The 18,773-nt window shown below is 34.2% G+C and overlaps 1 non-coding gene across 1 annotated transcript; it reads left to right on the forward strand.

Annotated features, from left to right (window-relative positions):
* TRNAE-CUC lies at nt 2,851–2,923 on the forward strand. The gene has a single exon. It is a non-coding gene; the product is annotated as a tRNA-Glu (tRNA).

Consider the following 18,773-nt stretch of genomic DNA (forward strand, 5'->3'; position numbering starts at 1 on the left):
GCAGTTTTTTTTTTTTCATTTTTAAAATACGTCGTGGATTGATGGTGAATCAGTTTGGTACTCTGTCGTGGGTAAATTCTTTCCTTGATTAAAAAATAATAAATATAGAGGATTGTAGTAAAACGTTTGTTATATTGAATCCAATGTTTAACAAAAAAAAAGAAGTAAAATAGTAAGAAAAAATTGGATACCAAATTTTCTTATTCCCATTATACATTGGTATAGTCCATTATATATTGGTATAGTCCATTATATATTGTATATTGTATTAGTATAAATTTAATTAATGAGTACACTTTTACGTGTAATTTTTAAAAAAAATAAATATTGGACATCAAATATTTGTAAACCATATGTTGTAGATTCAATTATTCTAATGACTTTAGTTAATAATGATTTATTTTTCTTTATACTTTAAATACTATTGTCCCATTGAAATAACTATTAATAAAATAAATATATTTTATATACTATCAGTTATTATACTATAATAATATATTGATCACTTATATACTATTATATTATGGGCTATTATGTATAAAAAATACTTATAAAAAATAGTAAATAATTAATATTTTGTTGACGTAATTTTATTTATATTATTAATTAAAAATAATATAATTAATAAAAAATAATAAAAGAAACAAAAACAAAAAAAGAAGAAAGAATTGGACACCAAACCTGTGTATCTCATTATATATTGGTATAGATTAATATGAGATGATTTAACATATAGAGTAATATGAGCACCTGTCTTTCAAAAAAAAATATATGAGCACCTGAGTAAAATTACTGTTCATCATGCTTATGTATTAGTTTTTAATGTATACTTCCTAACTAAATCTCTAACTAAAATAGTCATCCTATATTAAAATTATTTTTGAAATTTAAATTATATCAATTATATTTTTAATCGCTTGATAATGTGAATTATATATCATATTATGATTTGACCACGTGTAATTATATAATAACTTAATGATAATTGACACATGATATACTGATCTAGACTGTTATATCGCATGTCACAATATTATTTGTTTGTGTGTCAATTTATGTCTTATATTATAAATACATTCAATTAATTCCTAACTTTACACTAAATAACTCATTTTAATTTTTAAATCTAAACCTAATTTATTATTTGTTGAAGGCTTTACAGTTGACCTGACTTAGCCTATATAAAGAAAAATATTAGTGAGAATGATAAAAATCTCTCAAATCTTATTATTAAAAGAATAATAATAAGAGATGGTTAGTAGAGTTAATCATTGTGAACAAAATATTATATAAATTAAATCATTATACTACTATATAGTAATATTATAACCTTCAGAAATCTATATAAGTCATTATATAATTACGTTGCCATGGCAATTCAAAAATCTGCAAATTAGTAAAAGTTAGCATGACCCATCTATCATTCACATCTTAACTTATAGTTATAAGTCATTATTACATATGTTTAGCAATAACCATTTCAAAACCTAATATCCAATGTTTCAAAACCCGCAATTCTTTAACCATATAAAATAAACAACCAGCATGAGTCCATCAAAAAAAGATAGATACCGGGATACCACATATGAAAGACGAGTCCAATGCCAACAAGACCAAAAAAAAAGAGACAAGCCATATGTTAAACTATATCCAATATATCAACTAATTTCAAATCTTCAAGATGATTTCTTCTTCTCTTTCTTCAAGGCAAGCTCAAAAACCTTCCAGGAAAAAATGTATATTATTATATAATGATACAATTTAAAAATATATGAAAAAAAGTGATATTGTAATATGAAAATTTATAACTTCCATTTTTCAAATTATATTTGTTGGAAGTCAATTTCCTCTGATCTACAAATAAATATTACAATAAACAAATTTAAATTCAAATTCAACAAACATAACTATATGTTAAACTATATATAAACTAATAGCAATTTTAATAAAAAAAAATCCTAATCTTAATCTAAATTATCTAACTAGTAAAAAACAATCATAACCAATTCTACTTACTAACTAAAAATTAACATATAACTAAATCCTAAATTAACCAAAACAGAAAAAAAAATGATCATGAACTTGAACTTCAAAACCAGCTGCTGTTGGTGGAGCGTTATAGCAGTGCTGGAGGAAGTTCTGATAGTGCTAGAGGAAGCTCTGATAAACAGAGAGGAAGAGAAGATTTTGTGGCTGACACTGAATTGCAAAAGGGAGAGAATAAAAGAAGGTATTGGTTTCAAGAGAATGTGAAAGAAGAGAGGATAGAGAGAGAAGGGGATTCGAAATGAAAAGGGAAAGGATTTGTGCTTTGAATTTTAAGGCTAGTTACCGACAGATTTATTGGCAGATAAATCCGACGGTAACATTTTACGGGTGACTAAAACACTGCATCACACTAAATTAAGTTACTGTTGGATTTATCCGCCGGTAAATCCGACAGTTACTAATCCATACCAAGTTTCTCATTTTTTCTTTAATTATATATTATTAGCGACTTCATTGTCGAAATAGTGAATCTAATGGCAAAAATTTAATATGATGAAATAGTTCTTATTTCTGTCTATAAATCTAACGATAAATCTAATAATAACATGTAACACTAAATTTACCGATAAATTTAATGGTACTCATCGCTTTTCTTATCGTGATAAAATATTTAATTTATGACTTTACTACCATTTATAAATTCTTGGTACTAGGAAATTAAAGTTCTCTTTGCGCGACACTTAATTCGAATGTTTATCCAACCGAACCTCCTTAATTATGTTTTAGGGCACAATTTCTGTTTTCTAATGATAAAGCCAAATATTATACTAATTAAAAGATGTTTACATCTTGTAACATTAATCCGTTGTAGTCTAGTTGGTCAGGATATTCGGCTCTCACCCGAAAGACCCGGGTTCAAGTCCCGGCAACGGAATTTTTATGGTATTCCCCGAAAAATTGTATGGTGACAATACTAGTCCAATTCTTTTAGGTTGAATTAGATTAAATAAAGGAACCAATAGCATTGCATGATTACGATGGATACAAAAAAAAATGTTTAATGGTAAAATAAACTTTTGAAGAATTGAAGTCTTTATTATTTCATGATATGTCAAATTAAAGTACCATGATTAGCTTCGTAAAAGATGTGAGAATTTATCATCACCTCAAATATTCATACAATATGGTAATAGAAACATAAGGGGAAAAAAACAAAAAAGATTCACAATAACTTAGATGCTTATCATTACTAAAGTATTAGTTATGCTTATATTCGCAATTACTAAGGCATGACATCCTCCTACGGAGATCAAGAGGAAAGAGTCGCTCACATCTCGCGAGACAACTTTGAAGATTTGATGAAATATGATAAAATGGAGTCCAATGTTGTTCAAAATTAGCCTCGTGGAGTTCAGCAACAACCAAATAAATAACCATTCCGATCATCAATATTTCTAGTGTATATGCCACAATGTTCCCGGCCATAAGGATCTCTCTCTCTCTCTCGCAATTACATGTTTATGATGAATTGGGTTTTATACAAGTTTAAAATGTTCCTTACTATTTTTCTATTCAATATAATTCAAAAATTAAGATACCCCTCGATATGCTAAGAGTCATATAGAAAAAAAATGAAAAATTCTCATTATATATAGCAAAGTATTATTTAAAAATAGTTTACTTTTTTATAATTAAACTTATTTGCCTCTTTAGTTCACTGAATCCGTAATAGTCATTATATAATAATGGTAATTGAATTTTGTAACAACTTATTAAACAATATATTAGCCATAAGTTAATATTATAAACTAGCTAGATAACTATAGATGCCCCATCCATGGCCTATCCATGCATGAAAATCAATTTATCAATGACAAGACCTGTAATGGTGTCAAAAGAAAAAGTATAAATAAATATATTTATATGGCACGCAGTAAATTGGTTAATCTGGTGGCTAAATTTTTAAAAAGTTTAAAAATTTTAAAAATTTAGAATTGCACTTAAAAGACATGCGTCATCTCACTTCAACCTTTTATGGTGAGATTTCTCTTTCCAACTCTTTATGCCGTGACGTCGTGTCTTTCCCCTGAAACTCTTTACGTTGCGCCGCCACGCCTTCACCTTTAAACTCTTCTCGCTGTGCCTTCCGCGTGCAACTCTGCTCGTCGTGACGTTGTACCACCCCCTCTAAATTCTCTCGCCATGATACCTTCAAATCCTTCGGTGTCTTCCATCTCTCCTCCAACGACGAAGTTTGTACGTCTTCTTCTTCTGTCTATATCATGTTTTTTATTTTTTTTTTATTAAGTTCTATATGTTTTTTTGTATGTTTTCTTCTTTTTAGGTTTTGGATGATTTTTTGATAATTTAGATGTTTCTTTTTTTAGTTTTCGGATGCTTTTTTTTCTTTTTAATAATTTTGGATGTTTTCTTTTGTTATGTTTCGAATGTTCTTTTTTCAATAATTTTGAATGTTTCGTTTTGTTAGGTTTTGGATGTTTTTAAAATGATTTTAGATATTTCTTTTTTGCCTCTGGAGTTCACTGAATCCGTAATACTCATTATATAATAATGGTAATTGAATTTTATAACAACTTATTAAACGATATACTAGGCATAAGTTAATACTATAAACTAGATAATTATAGATGCCATCTGTAACACCCTACCACACAGAGTCCTATGCTTAAATCGTAAAACAAGGTGGCAAGATATTACGACCTCTAAAAGAAAAGACGTATCAAAATATAGTTGAAGGAAATTATAACTAGGAACCTTAATAAGAAGCTAAGCAAAGTCGAAATAGAAAGTCGCATCACACTCGTCTGGATAAACATAAATCAGATAAACAAGATCGAAAAGAAGGCTAAAATATATACATAAAGATCAGAGTTCCGAAAGATACAAATATCGAGCTCTAGACACAACGTGCGAAGCTAAGGCCGGCCAGAGTATAAATACATATATTTATACAACCCAAAATGTATCCCAAACTACAAAATAAACACTTGTTTCTCCAAGTCAACCTCTAAGAGGAACAAAATACAATATATACAATGATATATATATATATATATATATATATATATATATATATATATATATATATATATATATATATACGGAATGAGAACTGGGGGTTCTTAGTATGGTAAAGGTGTCTACATAGACAATATATAAGTTTCCAAAAAAGCCAGAGGCATTCCTAGAACTCCAACACTCAGATTTAACAGATTATACTAAACTAGAAATTCGGTATTCTATCTAAGGGATTCTAGTTCTAGTCTAACTCTGCACCTTCTGTTTCCTTCAAACCTCCTAATCACAGGATGGAACAACCTTCACACCTCCGCCAAGAGAGGGTATCTTAGATACATACACATACAAATCAAACAAAGAAAGCACAGATAAGTTACACATACCGCAGGTAGAGCAATTAGTAGATAAACATAGTTAAGTAGTTAGGCAAACCAAAACAATGCCGATCAAGCAAAACATACCAATGTATATGATGTATGCCTGTCCTACGGATGATGAGTCTCGTCTGTTGGTTATATAGCCAAATTTGACATGTCCGGTAGCTAACCTTGGATAGTTCCTCTGTGCGTGCATCCCCAAGCTAAAAAATATCCATGGAAAAATTCCAAGCTCAAATTTATATATATATATGCATGCCCATGGGAGAATTCGCCTAGTTAAAGTGCCCGATCACATCTTGCGATAGAGGTTCAACAGAGTATCGAATCTCAACTTGGAGCAAGTTGTGGCAAGCCACTGCGTCTACCAGGGAAACTCGTGTCTCAGATAATTTCAAATGCTCATCCCAAATAGATTTTAATTCATCATTTATCAATGTCATTATCACCATTAATTCATATCTCATTCAATCATAATTCATCATTATTATCATCATCTTTATCAATCACTTCTTATTCAGCATTACCAACACCTCATTACTTAGTTATCACTTCGCAAATTCTTCTCAATATCCCCTTAACTCATTTAATATATTAACCCTTGTTCCAAAGCTTAAAAAGTCGCAAACAAACCCTAAACAAGTATTAAAGAGGTTTGAAAAGTTAGAGAATATGTTTAATTCAGTTACTTCCTCAATCTTTGAAGGATCCACAACTATTCCTTGCTTACTCACCATATGACCCAAGAACTTCACCTCCTCTTTCTAGAATTCACACTTAGACAATTTTACGTAGAGCTTTCTCTCCTTTAGAATCTGTAAGACGATCCACAAGTGTTTCGCATGCTCCTCCTCAGTCTTAGAGTATATTAGAATGTCATCAATGAAGACAACGATGAATTTATCTAGAAAAGAATAGAATATTCGGTTCATATAGTGCATGAACACCGCAGGCCAAGGGCATTTGTCAACCCAAAAGACATTACAGTATACTCATAATGACTATAATGAATTTTGAAAGCAGTCTTAGGGATATCTTCATCTCTTACCCTTATCTTGTGATAACCAGACCTCAAATCAATCTTAAACAAGACTCCAGCTCCTTGCAATTGATCCATTAGATCATCAATTCTCGGCAGTGGGTATTTGTTCTTCATGGTTACTTTGTTCAGTTGTCTATAATCTACGCACAACCGCATGCTTCCATCCTTTTTTTTCACCAACAACACCGGTGCTCCCCACAGAGAAACGCTTAGACGAATAAAATTCTTACTCATTAACTCCTCCATCTGAGCTTTAAGTTCAGCCAGATCCAAAGGCGACATTCGATAGAGTGCAATTGAAATTGGTCCGGCTACAGTCACCAGTTCAATCGCAAACTCAATTTCTCAAGAAGGAGAAAATTCAAGTATGTCTTCGGGGAATATCTCAGAAAATTCACTTACAACCAGAATCTAATTCAAACTATGTTCATCGCCCGACACACTTGCAGCTAAAAGCATAAATCCTTAAATAGAACTTGCTGACAACCTAACCTAGTCACGACAGCCTCAGAGGCAGGAGTATGTACTTAAAAATCATATGCTAACATGGATATTCTCAATCCTAGCTCACTAGCTTTCTCAAATGATATAAATGAATGTGATGTCCCAGTATCAAACAAAGCAATTAAGGTTTATCACTAATTTCACAATTACCTCCGATCAGAGTGTTCGATCTCTTAGCACCATCCACCGTCGTAATGAATACGCATCCTACTGTTGAGCTCTCCCAGTTTTCTGACTCTTCCTCTCCGGACAATTCCAGGACAGATGCCTAGCTCCACCACAGTAACAGCATACACCCAAACTAGCTCTGCACAGAGTATTTGGATGACATGCTCCACATCTCCTACACGTCAAGTTGTTAGGAGGATTCTGAGTTTGCTTTCCCTTGTCTCATCCTTGGTTGTTGTTATTATTATTGAACCTCCAAAAATTATTCTAACCCTGATGTGGTTGTGGAACATAGCCTCCTCGCTTCAAATTCTGACCTCTAGGTGCAAAGTTCCTCCCTTGATCTCTCCTAAATATAGCTCGGTGATTACCTTTGTCTAAGGCTTCCTTCTTCAAATAATCTTCAGTAACTCTGCTTTTGTTTACCAGTTCAGAGAAGGTTCTAATCTCTATTGGTCCTACTGTACTCAGAATATCACTCCGAAGTCCACCTTTGTACTTTGTGCACTTCCACTCTTCAAAATTCCTCAGAGCACTCTGACACACCCTAGAAAACTGACACAATTCCTCAAATCGACTGGTGTACTCTGCCACTGACATTGAACCCTACTTCAACTGTAGCAACTCGAGTTCCTTTGCCGTCCTGACTAAGTTGGGAAAATATTTCTTGTAGAATTAAGATTGAAAGGCGTCCCAGGGTAACACAGCATTGTCTCACTGCAGAAGATGTCAACTTTTCTGCCACCAATATTGAGCTTCACCCATTAGTTGATAAGTAACAAACTCAACACACTGGTCTTCAGGAACTTGTTGTGCTTGCAAGGCTCGTTCCATTGCCTGAAACCAATTGTCAGCTTTCGTCAGATTTATGGTTACACTAAAGATTGGTGGGTTTATCTTCAAGAAGGTCGCTAAGGTCATCGGCCCATTTCCGCCGTTACCCCCATTTTTGTTATTAACCTGCTGACCGAGTACTTCAGCTGTGGCCTGCATAGCAGCAGCCATACTCTCCAGGGCAATCATAAAGTTCACGAGATTATTCGCAGTCATTTTGGGTTCCTCATTACCACTCCGACCTGTCCCTTGACCATATCAGCATCCACAAGACGTCATCTGGTTCCTGTTCACACCAAACAATCGATATCAAGGTGATCAGTATCAATATCTCAAGTCTAGTTTTTCGAAGTTCCAAATGCATGCTCATGAATAAGTATGCCATATATATCAACTAGATATCCTAATTAGCATATACACACATCCATAGTATGCCTAGAAGCATAGTCAGTCTGTCCCTTAGGCTTTACAGGAGTGAATTGCTCTGATACCATAATATAACACCCTACTACACAAAGCCTTACGCTTAAGTCATAAAGTAGAGGTGGCGAGGTATTACGACCTCTAAAAGAAAAGACGTATATACATATAGTTGAAGAAAATTATAACTAGGATCCTTGAAGAAGCTAAGCAAAGTCAAAACAGAAAGTCACATCACACTTGTCCGGATAAATGTAAATCAGATAAACAAGACCGAAAAGAAGGCTAAAACATATACATAAATATCAAAGTTCCGAAAGATAAAAATAACGAGATCTAGAATATATATATAAGCAAAATACAAAACACTAAGTCCCAAAATAGTTCTTCACTTCCAAAGAAACTCCAAAATACTCAGCAAGGTGTCTCTCCACTTGCATCTGGAAAACAATAATATATGTATGGAATGAGAATCGGGGGTTTCTTAGTATGGTAATGGTGCCCACATAGATAATATATAAGGTCTCGGAAAAGCCAGAGGCATTTCTAGAACTCCGACATTCAAATTTAACTTAAAGATTATACTAAACCAGAAATTCGGTATTCTATCTAAGGAATTCTAGTTCTAGTCTAACTCTACACCTTCTGTTTTCTTCAAACCTCCTAATCACTGGGTGCAACAACCCTCATCACACCTCCGCCAAGAAAGGGTCTCTTAGATACATACACATACAAATCAAACAAAGAACGCACAGATAGGTTATAGATACAACAAGTAGAGCAAGTAGCAGATAAGCATAGTTAAAGAGTTAGGCAAACCAAAACAATGCACGCTCAAGCAAAACATACAAATGCATATTATGTATGCCTGTCCTATGGCTGATGAGTCTCATCTATCGGTCATATAGCCAAACCCGACATGTCCGGTAGCTAACTTTGGACAGTCTCTCTGTGCGCGCATCCCCAAGCTCAAAAATATCCATGAGAAAATCCCAAACTCAAATATATATATATATATATATGCCTATGGGGGAATCCGAAAAGTTAAAGTGTCCAGTCACATCTTGTGACAAAGGGTCAACAGAGTATCGAATCTCAACCTGGAGCAAGTAGTGACAAACCACTGCGTCTACCTAGGGAAAATTGTGTCTCAGATAATTTCAAATACTCATGCCAAATAGATTTTAATTCATTATTTATCAATGTCATTATCACCATCAATTTATATCACATTCAATCATAATTCATCATTATTATCATCATCTTTATCAATCACTTCTTATTCAGCATTACCAACACCTTATTACTTAGTTATCACTTCGTAAATCCTTTTCAATATCCCCTTAACTCATTAAACATATTCACTCTTGTTCCAAAGCTTAAAAACTCGTTAATGGACCCTAAACAGGTATTAAAGAGGTTTGAAACATTAGAGAATAAATCTCAAAAATGTAACTTTTTCAAAATAGGGTGGTTAGGCGTATGCATACCGCCCGCGTACGCAGGTTTTCAAAATAGGGGGTCACTTGCGTATGCATGCACACCGCCGTGTACACACACGTTCAATATTGGCCATTTCCGCATACGCATGCCTCATGCATACGCGAGTGTGTTGAATAGAAGAGAAGTCTCGTATACGCATGCATGTTTCCGTGTACGCATGCCTTGTGTTTTTTCAAAAAGCTGTTAAGTTGCAGAAATTAATTTTACATACCCAACTTCGAATGCACATAACTTTTTTATTAAAATTTGTTTTTAGTCCATTTTTCAAATGTGGTAAACTTCATGGACCCAATTTTTATTCAAGATAAATTTTACAAAATTTGGGAGTCTGGAAGCCAAGTTATGGCCCATCAAAGTTGGTCAAAAATCAATTATTACTAAAGTTTACAAAATCTCTAACTTTCTAAAATTCTCAATTCCAAACCAATAATTTTACACCAAAACAGTCCAAAATATTTCTAATCATGTTCATACACTTCTCACTCAAGCTATAACATGCCAACATACAAAATTCATCCAATCTATTCAACAATTTTCAACAATAGTCATTAATCCTCAACAATTCATAATTCAACTTATCCTACAGTCAACTAGCCTAAGTTTTCACGTGACATTATACATTAACTACGAGAAACGAAAAGCATACATTGGCCAATTCCTTCTTAAACTCGAAACACCTCAAAATCCTCCCTTCCACACGCTCCAAGTCTCCAACTCCTCACCAATTGAATTCTTAGCTTCTAAGGCTCAAATCAGGCATCCAACATCCACAATTTGATTTCAATTCATACGATTTAATCTAATACCATACAATTTCACTATAATCAACATAGAATTACCAATTTCAATAATTTACAAGGGTTTAAATAGTTCTTACCGTACCCACGGATGTATTAGACGAAATTCAATGATTTTCCACTACTAGAATTTACCTAAACCATCAAAATCATCTAATTCCTTAATACTAAAATCCAAAAATTTCGAAATTAAAAAGAAAAAGGCTGGGTGAAAAATTGTCAATTCCTTACCACTTTATTTTGATGGTTTTGAACAGATCGATGCGGTGGTCGCGTGGCCGCAAACGATACGGTGATAGAAACTTCGGATTGGAAGATATGTGGAATTGAAGTTGAGCTAGGGCTTAGGTTTTGCTTTCTCCCCTCACCCCAAAGTTTCAGCATGTTCTTTGTGATTTGAGGGAGGAAATGGCTGAGTCAAGATTCTTATATGTTGGATCTTGGGTCCGGTTTGGGTTTAATTTGGCCGGTTCGGTCCGTTAGTCCGGTTTTGGGCTAAAATATTTTAAATTAGTGTTAAAATTCGTATTTTAAATACTTTTACTTTTCTAAACTATCAAATTTAATTTTCTAATTTCTTTGAATAATAATTAATTTATTAACTAATTATTTATTAATTTCCCGGAGTTTACACCCTCATCGATCGATGGCCTATCCATGAACGACAGTCAATTTATCAAGGATTAAGTACAATTTTGTTCCCTAAAGTATAGTAAAAAATTTTATTTGTCCCCAACCTTTTTTTTGCATACAAAATCCTCCCTAAGGTTCAGTCTGATTTTAAAATTATCATTTCTCTAATTTTTTAACAAAATTACCCTTCCACAATTTACACACACTGACTCCTACTCTCTCAAATCCACCATTGTTGAAGGATCACCATGTTCTCACACCCAACAACACTAATTTTCACAATTTCTCACATATACTCCAAGAATCAACAACACCAATTTCTCACACAAATTTCACAAATTTTCAGAGACCAATTCCAAAAGAGAAAAGGATGAACAAACAGAATCACCAACAACAAGAACAAAAACTAACAGAAGCTGAAGAAGAAGAATCAGCAACAAGTAACAACAAAAATCATCACCATATACTCAGAAAATTATGCAACGAGAGGCTGAAGAACAAAGCTTGAGGGAGCACAAATGGAGGGCAACTACCGCGATGAGAAGAGGACGACTCAGACCACCGCGAGTGTCTGTGCCCGCTCGCATCGCTGCCACCTGCGTGTGTGCCTGCCCGAGTCGCTATTGCCTGCATCTCTGCCCGCCCGCGTCGCTGTCGCCTGCATTTTTTGCGCCCGCGTCGCTGCCGCCAATGTGTCTTCCTGCCTGCATTGCTGCCGCCGACATCTCTGCCTGTCAGCATCGCTGCCACCCACCTATCTGCTCACGTCTCTGCTCTCCTTTCGTTGTAGTAAATAGGAAAGATGAGGGATTGGGATAAATTGGGGAACAATGGTATTTTTGTTTAAAATGATGATTTTAAAATCAAGTGAACTTTAGGGATAATTTTATATGCAAAAAAAAGTTGGAGAAGAATAAAATTCTTTGCCTATACCTTACGAACCAATATCATATTTAACCCATTTATCAATGGCAAGACCAGTAGTGGTGTCAAAAGTTGACAAAAAGGAAGGTATAGATAACCAACTATATACGGCATAAAGCTAGCTAATTGGTTAATGTAGCAATTAACTTTTTAAAAAGCATGATTTTTAAATTTTAAAAAATTAGGATTGTGCTCAAAAGACACGCACCCTCCCACTTCAACTTCTCCTGGTGCAACCTCCCCCTCCAACTCTTTTCGCCGCGACGTCGCACCTTTTCCCTCAAACTCTTCTTGCTGCACCGTTGCGCCCTCCCCCTTGAACTCCTCTTGTTGTGCCTTTTCACGCCCTCTGCGTGCAACTCTGCTCATCGTGACGTCGCACAACCCCGTCTAACTCCTCTCGCTGCAACACCAAGCTCTTCGCTTGCAATTCCTCTCACCGCGACGTCTTCTAATATTTTGGCATCTCCCTTCTCTCGTCCAATGACAACGTTTGTACGTCTTCTTCTTCTGTCTATATTTTATTTTTTTGAATGTTTCTTTTTATTAAGTTTTGGATTTTTTTTGTTATTATTTTTTAGGTTTTGAATGATTTTTTTTTAATAATTTTAAATATATTTTTTTAGACTTGGAACATTTTTTGTTAAGTTCGGATGTTTGTTTCTCAATAATCTTGAATTTTTTTTCGTTTGGCTTTAGATTTTTTTTTAATATTTTGGATATTTATTAATAATGAGAGAAAAAAAGGAAGAGAAAGTTTCGTATTTTTTATTTTGAAGGGTGTGTCAAACTTACTTTAGATGATGAGTTTAAAAATTTTTTTGTTTTTTAATTGACTTTCTTACGGTTCAACTAATAATTGACTGTAATTGGCTGCCACCTTAATTGGTTAATCAGTATGATTAATATTTGTACATAGATAATAATATCTAACATTAAAATCGGTTGGAAGATTTAAATGGATAGCCAATTCAGCTTGCTTGCATGCAATGCACTTGGAACAAATTAAATCTTCTCGACAATAATATCTCTTCATGTACCTGAGGCGAATAAGAGTTAAGTCTTAAAATAGTCCCTAAACATACACTCAAATTTTAAAGTAATTCCTAAAATTAATAATTACTCAAATTCGTCTCTGAACTTGTACTCCAAGACTCATAATAGTTCTTGAAACATTTTTCATTTATCGGAACTTTAAAACGATGTCGTTTTGAACAAAAAACAAACAAAAAGAAAGAAAACAGAAGCCTAAGAAAACGTCATCGTTCTTCTTTTTCTTCTTCAACACTGTTCTTCTTCTTCAACAGATCACAAAAATGAAAATCAACAACACAAAATGTCACAAAAAAATCTATTAATAAAAAAAGATCAATCAACTTAAATAGCAAGTATCAATCAACCTAAACAGCAACAAGCACAAAAAATAGCAACAACAAAAAAATAGGAATAATTACAGAATAGAAAATAACTAAAATTAACCATTGTTGTTATATTTAAACAGGATCAGCGGCAACAATCACCCAGAATATTAAAAAATAATGATTGAATAACTAAAAAAATTAAAGAAAAAAATCACCGTGGCTGAGAGAGAGAACCGTGCCAGAGGAGAGAAGAGGGAGACCAAGCGGAGATGGAGGCTAGCGAGCAACGGCGGCATCGAAACAGAGGCCACTGAAAGGCAGCGGCAGCAAAGGTTGAGGAGAGCTCTTGTGAATGTGAGAATATGGTTGGGGAGGAAGAGGGGGAAGGCATTGATAAACCCCAATTTTGTGGTTTATCTTGTGCTTATTTTAGGGGATTTTATCACCTTTTCCCACATTTATTCAATGAAATAGCATGGTTTTGTAATTTCCCCTTAATTTGTGCTTAAGTGTAAAAATATGCTTTTTAGGCCCTTAAATTGGTGATTTTAATTCACTTTAATTTCATTCGATGCCTTTATGTGTTTGTTGAGTGATTTCAGGTTCATAAGACAAGTATCAGATGGAAGAAATAAAGAAAAAAGTATGCAAAATGTAGAATTCATGAAGAAATGAGCTTTTGGAGAATTGAGGGCCACGCGCACGCGTCATGCACGCATACGCGTGCATTGGAGATTTTGCAAGCAACGCGCACGCGTCACCCACGCGTACGCATGACGCTTGGCACATGACCCACTTAAAAGTGAAATCGCTAGGGGCGATTTTTGAGCTGCCTAGACCCAATTCCAACTCATTTCTGAGTTGAAGATTGAGCAAGGGGGGAGCACTTAGTTGTAGAATAGCATCATGTAGTTTAGTTTCTAGAGAGAGAAGCTCCCTCTTCTCTCTAGAATTAGGGTTCTTAGGCTTATTTCTATCTTAGATCTAGGTTTTGATTATTGTTCTCATCTTGCTTTCTTTACAATTTCATACTTCTACACTTTGATTCTCTTAGTTTCCATGTTAATTTCCTTTTTTTTTTTGCCTCTTTTATGTTAATGAACTCTTGTTGGATTTGGTTTACATTTGATGAAATTTGATGTTTGATGTTTCTTTTATTGATGATTTGAGTTGTGAATTTACTTCCTTGCAATTGGTAGTTGTTAGATTTTAGTATTTTTGCACATTTTCTATGCTTTCCATTTATACCCACTAAGTGTTTGACAAATACTTGGTTGGGTTTTAGAGTAGATTTTGAACATTCTTGGCTTGGAAAGAGTAATTAGGTAATCTTAAGTCATGAATACCCAATTCATGTTGGTGATCTAGAGCTATTAGTTAATATGATTTCCATTGACTCTAATCTCTTACTAATTCCATTAGTAAGTCAATTAGGACCTTTGGATTGAGATTAACTAGTCTTGTTTGACTTTCTCTCACGGAAGATAACTTACACCTTCTTCCAACATTGGAGATGACGAAATAAGATAAATTCTTGTTAATTATTGTTATTAGTGACTAGGATAGAAAGCCTATATTCTCAATCCTTTTCATGAATGTCTCTCTTTATTACTTGCTTTCTTTACTTGTTTGATTTACTTTTTTGTCATTTAATTTCTTGAATCCTTTTATCAATCAAACCCCTTTGCACCTTCATAGCCAATAATTGACCACTTCATTATAATTCCTTGTGAGACGACCCGAGGTTTAAATATTTCGGTTAACTTTTCATTGGGGTTTGTACTTGTGACAAAACCAAATTAAATTTGATGTGAGAATTGTTTGTTGGTTTGTAGCTATGCTTACAACGAAGTTCTTATTTCTATAAGAGAAATTCTAAACCGACACTAAATTCTTCGCCCATCAAATTTATGGCGCCGTTGCCGGAGAAGTTGCAATGGTGCTATGTTATTGACTGTTGTATATACTGTGAATAGTTTGATTTTTGGTTTGTTTGTTAGTTTTTTCTAGTTTTAGGATTTGGTTTCTTTGTTTCTTGTTAGAATTTGTTTTTGCTTTCTTTTATCACCATGAATTCTCATCACTTTGGCTATGAGTTTGGTTCAAACTATGTTGTAGAAAATAGAAGCTTTAATGAGGACATGCATCAAGGATTTGAAAATCAAAACTTGACAAGAGTGCTAGGGGACATGACTACCCTCCTCACGGAGATGCGTAAGGACCAAAAGGCATTTTATGCCACCCAAGCCGTTCAAGCGCCACCCCAACATGACTACTCTTGGAACTCTTTCGGGTATAATTCTAATCCTAATGCATACCAATCTAATGTATGTGATGACCCCTATTGTGATTGTCAACCACAACCACCACATACATATGACCCCTTCCCTCAACATAGCCCTCAACAACCATACTCACAAGTCTCATACCACCATTCACCTCCACATGATCCTAAGCCATACCCATCATACCGACCACCATATGAACCATATCTAGAGCCATCACCATTCCAACACCAATACTCCCATGAACCACAATTTTCTCATACACTACCTCAAGACTCTCACCAATGTGAACCACCTTCCGACTATAATACCTTTCCCTCAGACATTGAACCCTCTCTTTCACCACCGCCCCGTAATGAAGTCCTTGCACAAGAACTAAGAGACCTTGACTCTCATATCCGAAAGCAACAAGAGGGGACGAAAAAGGAGTTTAAAGAGCTAGAAGCCAAAATGGCTATCATGGTAGAAGCCGTTAGCAACATGGTCTCATCCCGCCTAAGTCTATGCGATCAAGACACTCCCATTGTTAAATGTGGAGAAGCATCCAAGGAGCTTAGTGAGGAAGTGAACTTGAAGCTCCAAGGTGAGGAAGAGGAGTTAAAGCAAGAAGTGCAACAAGAGGAGAAGGTAGAGATTATTGGACAAAAGGAAGTAGTGGTTGGATATTTAGGATATATTGAATACATAGAGGAATCTCAAGTTAACGATAAAGAGGAGAGTGATGTCAAGGAAGTGGATAGAGAATTGAGAAAAATTGATCAAGAATTGGATTCCATCATTAGTGATTTTTTGTCCACATTGATCAATCCCCTCGATGATCTTGTTGAGCCTTCTTCCATTGGATTAGAAAGCAATGTTGAGGAGAATGTGCAACCTCCAAGGCATATTGTGAGTGAAGAATTGGAAGAATTGTGAGTGAGCCTTCTTCCTATATATGATGATTCCGCATCAACATATGATCCTTTTGAGCTTGATGAGTCCTTCTCCGTTATGCTTGGAATTGATATTGAGGTAGACTTCACTAAACCTCCTATTTATGATTTGAGTGATGGGGAAGAGATAGAAGAAGTTGGTGAGCGAGAAACTAAATTTAAAAAAGCTTGCAAAGAGGTGGAAGTTGCAAGGGAAGACCACAGGGGAATGGGTCGAGGTCACCCTCCCTAAACCACCATCATTCAACACAATATTCAAGTGGGTAAAATTTCTCTCCCTAAGCTTTACTTTCTCGTTTGAATATGGTTTGCTTGAAAATGATGGTCAACTTAGAGCCCTTTGTGGAGTTAAGAGTAGGGAAGAGTAATTGGACAACCTTGAGGCATTAATACCCAATTTGGATTGGTGATCTAGAGTTGTTAGTTAATATCATCTCCGTTGACTCCAATCTTTTGCTAATTTAATTAGTGAGTTGATTAGGATTTTTAGATTGAGATTAGCTAGTCTTGTTTGATTTTCTCTCATGGAAGATAATTCACACCTTCTTCCAATATTGGAGATGACGAAATAAGATAAATTCTTGTTAAGTATCGTTGTGATTAATGACTAGGATAGAAAGCCTATGATCTCAACCTTTGCTATGAATGTCTCTCCTTATTAATTGCTTCTCTTTATTACTTGTCTTCCTTAAATACTTGCTTGATTTACTCTTCTTGTCATTTGTTTTATTGCCCCTTTATAAATCAAACCCCTTGCATCTTCATAGCCAATAATCATTCACTTCATTGCAATTCTTTGTGAGACGACCCGAAGTTTAAATACTTCGGTTAATTCTTATTGGGGATTGTACATGTGACAAAACCAATCTAAATTTGATGTGAGAGTTGTTTGTTGGTTTGGAGCTATGCTTACAACGAAGTTCTTGCTTGTTTCTATAAGAGAAATTCTAGACCGACAATAATCATCGCTTTATCAGGCATCAAATTAAAAAGGAGAAGGGGAAGGGGAATGATCTCAGGTTGGAGAAGCAGAAGGGGAAGGGAAAGGGTTGGAGGAGAGAAAGGGGACGGATTGGGGATGGAGAAAGGAAAGGGAAAGGTTGGGGGAGGGAAAGGGGTTGGGAATGGGATGGGGAAGGGAACAGATTGGGAATTGGGAGGAGGGGTGGGCTTCTACGCTATGCTTCTTTCTTTTTTCTTTTTTATTTTTTTCTTTTTTATTTTTTTCAAATTGGGGGGTTCTACGCTACATTCTTTTTTCTTTTTTTTTTTTTATTTTTTTTTGTTCAAAACAACGTTGTTTTAAGGTTCCGATGAACGGAAAATGATTCAGGGACTATTATGAGTCCTGGAGTACAAGTTCAGGGACGAATTTGAGTAGTTATTAACTTCAAGGATTACTTTGAGGCTCGAGTGTAAGTTCAGGGACTACTTTGAGACTTAACTCGACCAATAAATGTGTTTAAGCAATGACTCCAAAGTTTCTACACCCAAAATTGGATTTTTCTTTTTAAATAAATAAAATAAAAAATAAATATAAATAAATAATAAAAAATTAAAAATCATACTTTACGCTCCCAATTTTTTTTAAAAAAAATAAATTATTTTTACAAAAATATCCTTTAATAAAAATTTTATTTTTTTGTCATTAAATTTTGCTTACCAAGATATCTGTTAATAACTTATTTTTTTATTGATTAAATTGTATTTTTACCAGGAGTGGAATGTAATGGATAAATTTTTATTGATTAAATTTTTATTGATAAATTATTATTAAAGGGTATTTTGGTAAGCAAAATTTAATGACAAAAAAAATAAAATTTTTGCTAAAAGGTATTTTTGTAAAAAATAATTTATTTTTTCTTGAAAAATAGATAAAGTTAACATTAGTTAATACAAAAAAAATTAAAATGAATTAAAGAAGAAGTTTTTTAAAAGTTATATAAAAAAGAAAATGTATATTGT

The sequence above is a fragment of the Arachis ipaensis genome, chromosome B10, assembly GCF_000816755.2.
Source record: "Arachis ipaensis cultivar K30076 chromosome B10, Araip1.1, whole genome shotgun sequence".
Lineage (NCBI taxonomy): Eukaryota > Viridiplantae > Streptophyta > Magnoliopsida > Fabales > Fabaceae > Arachis > Arachis ipaensis.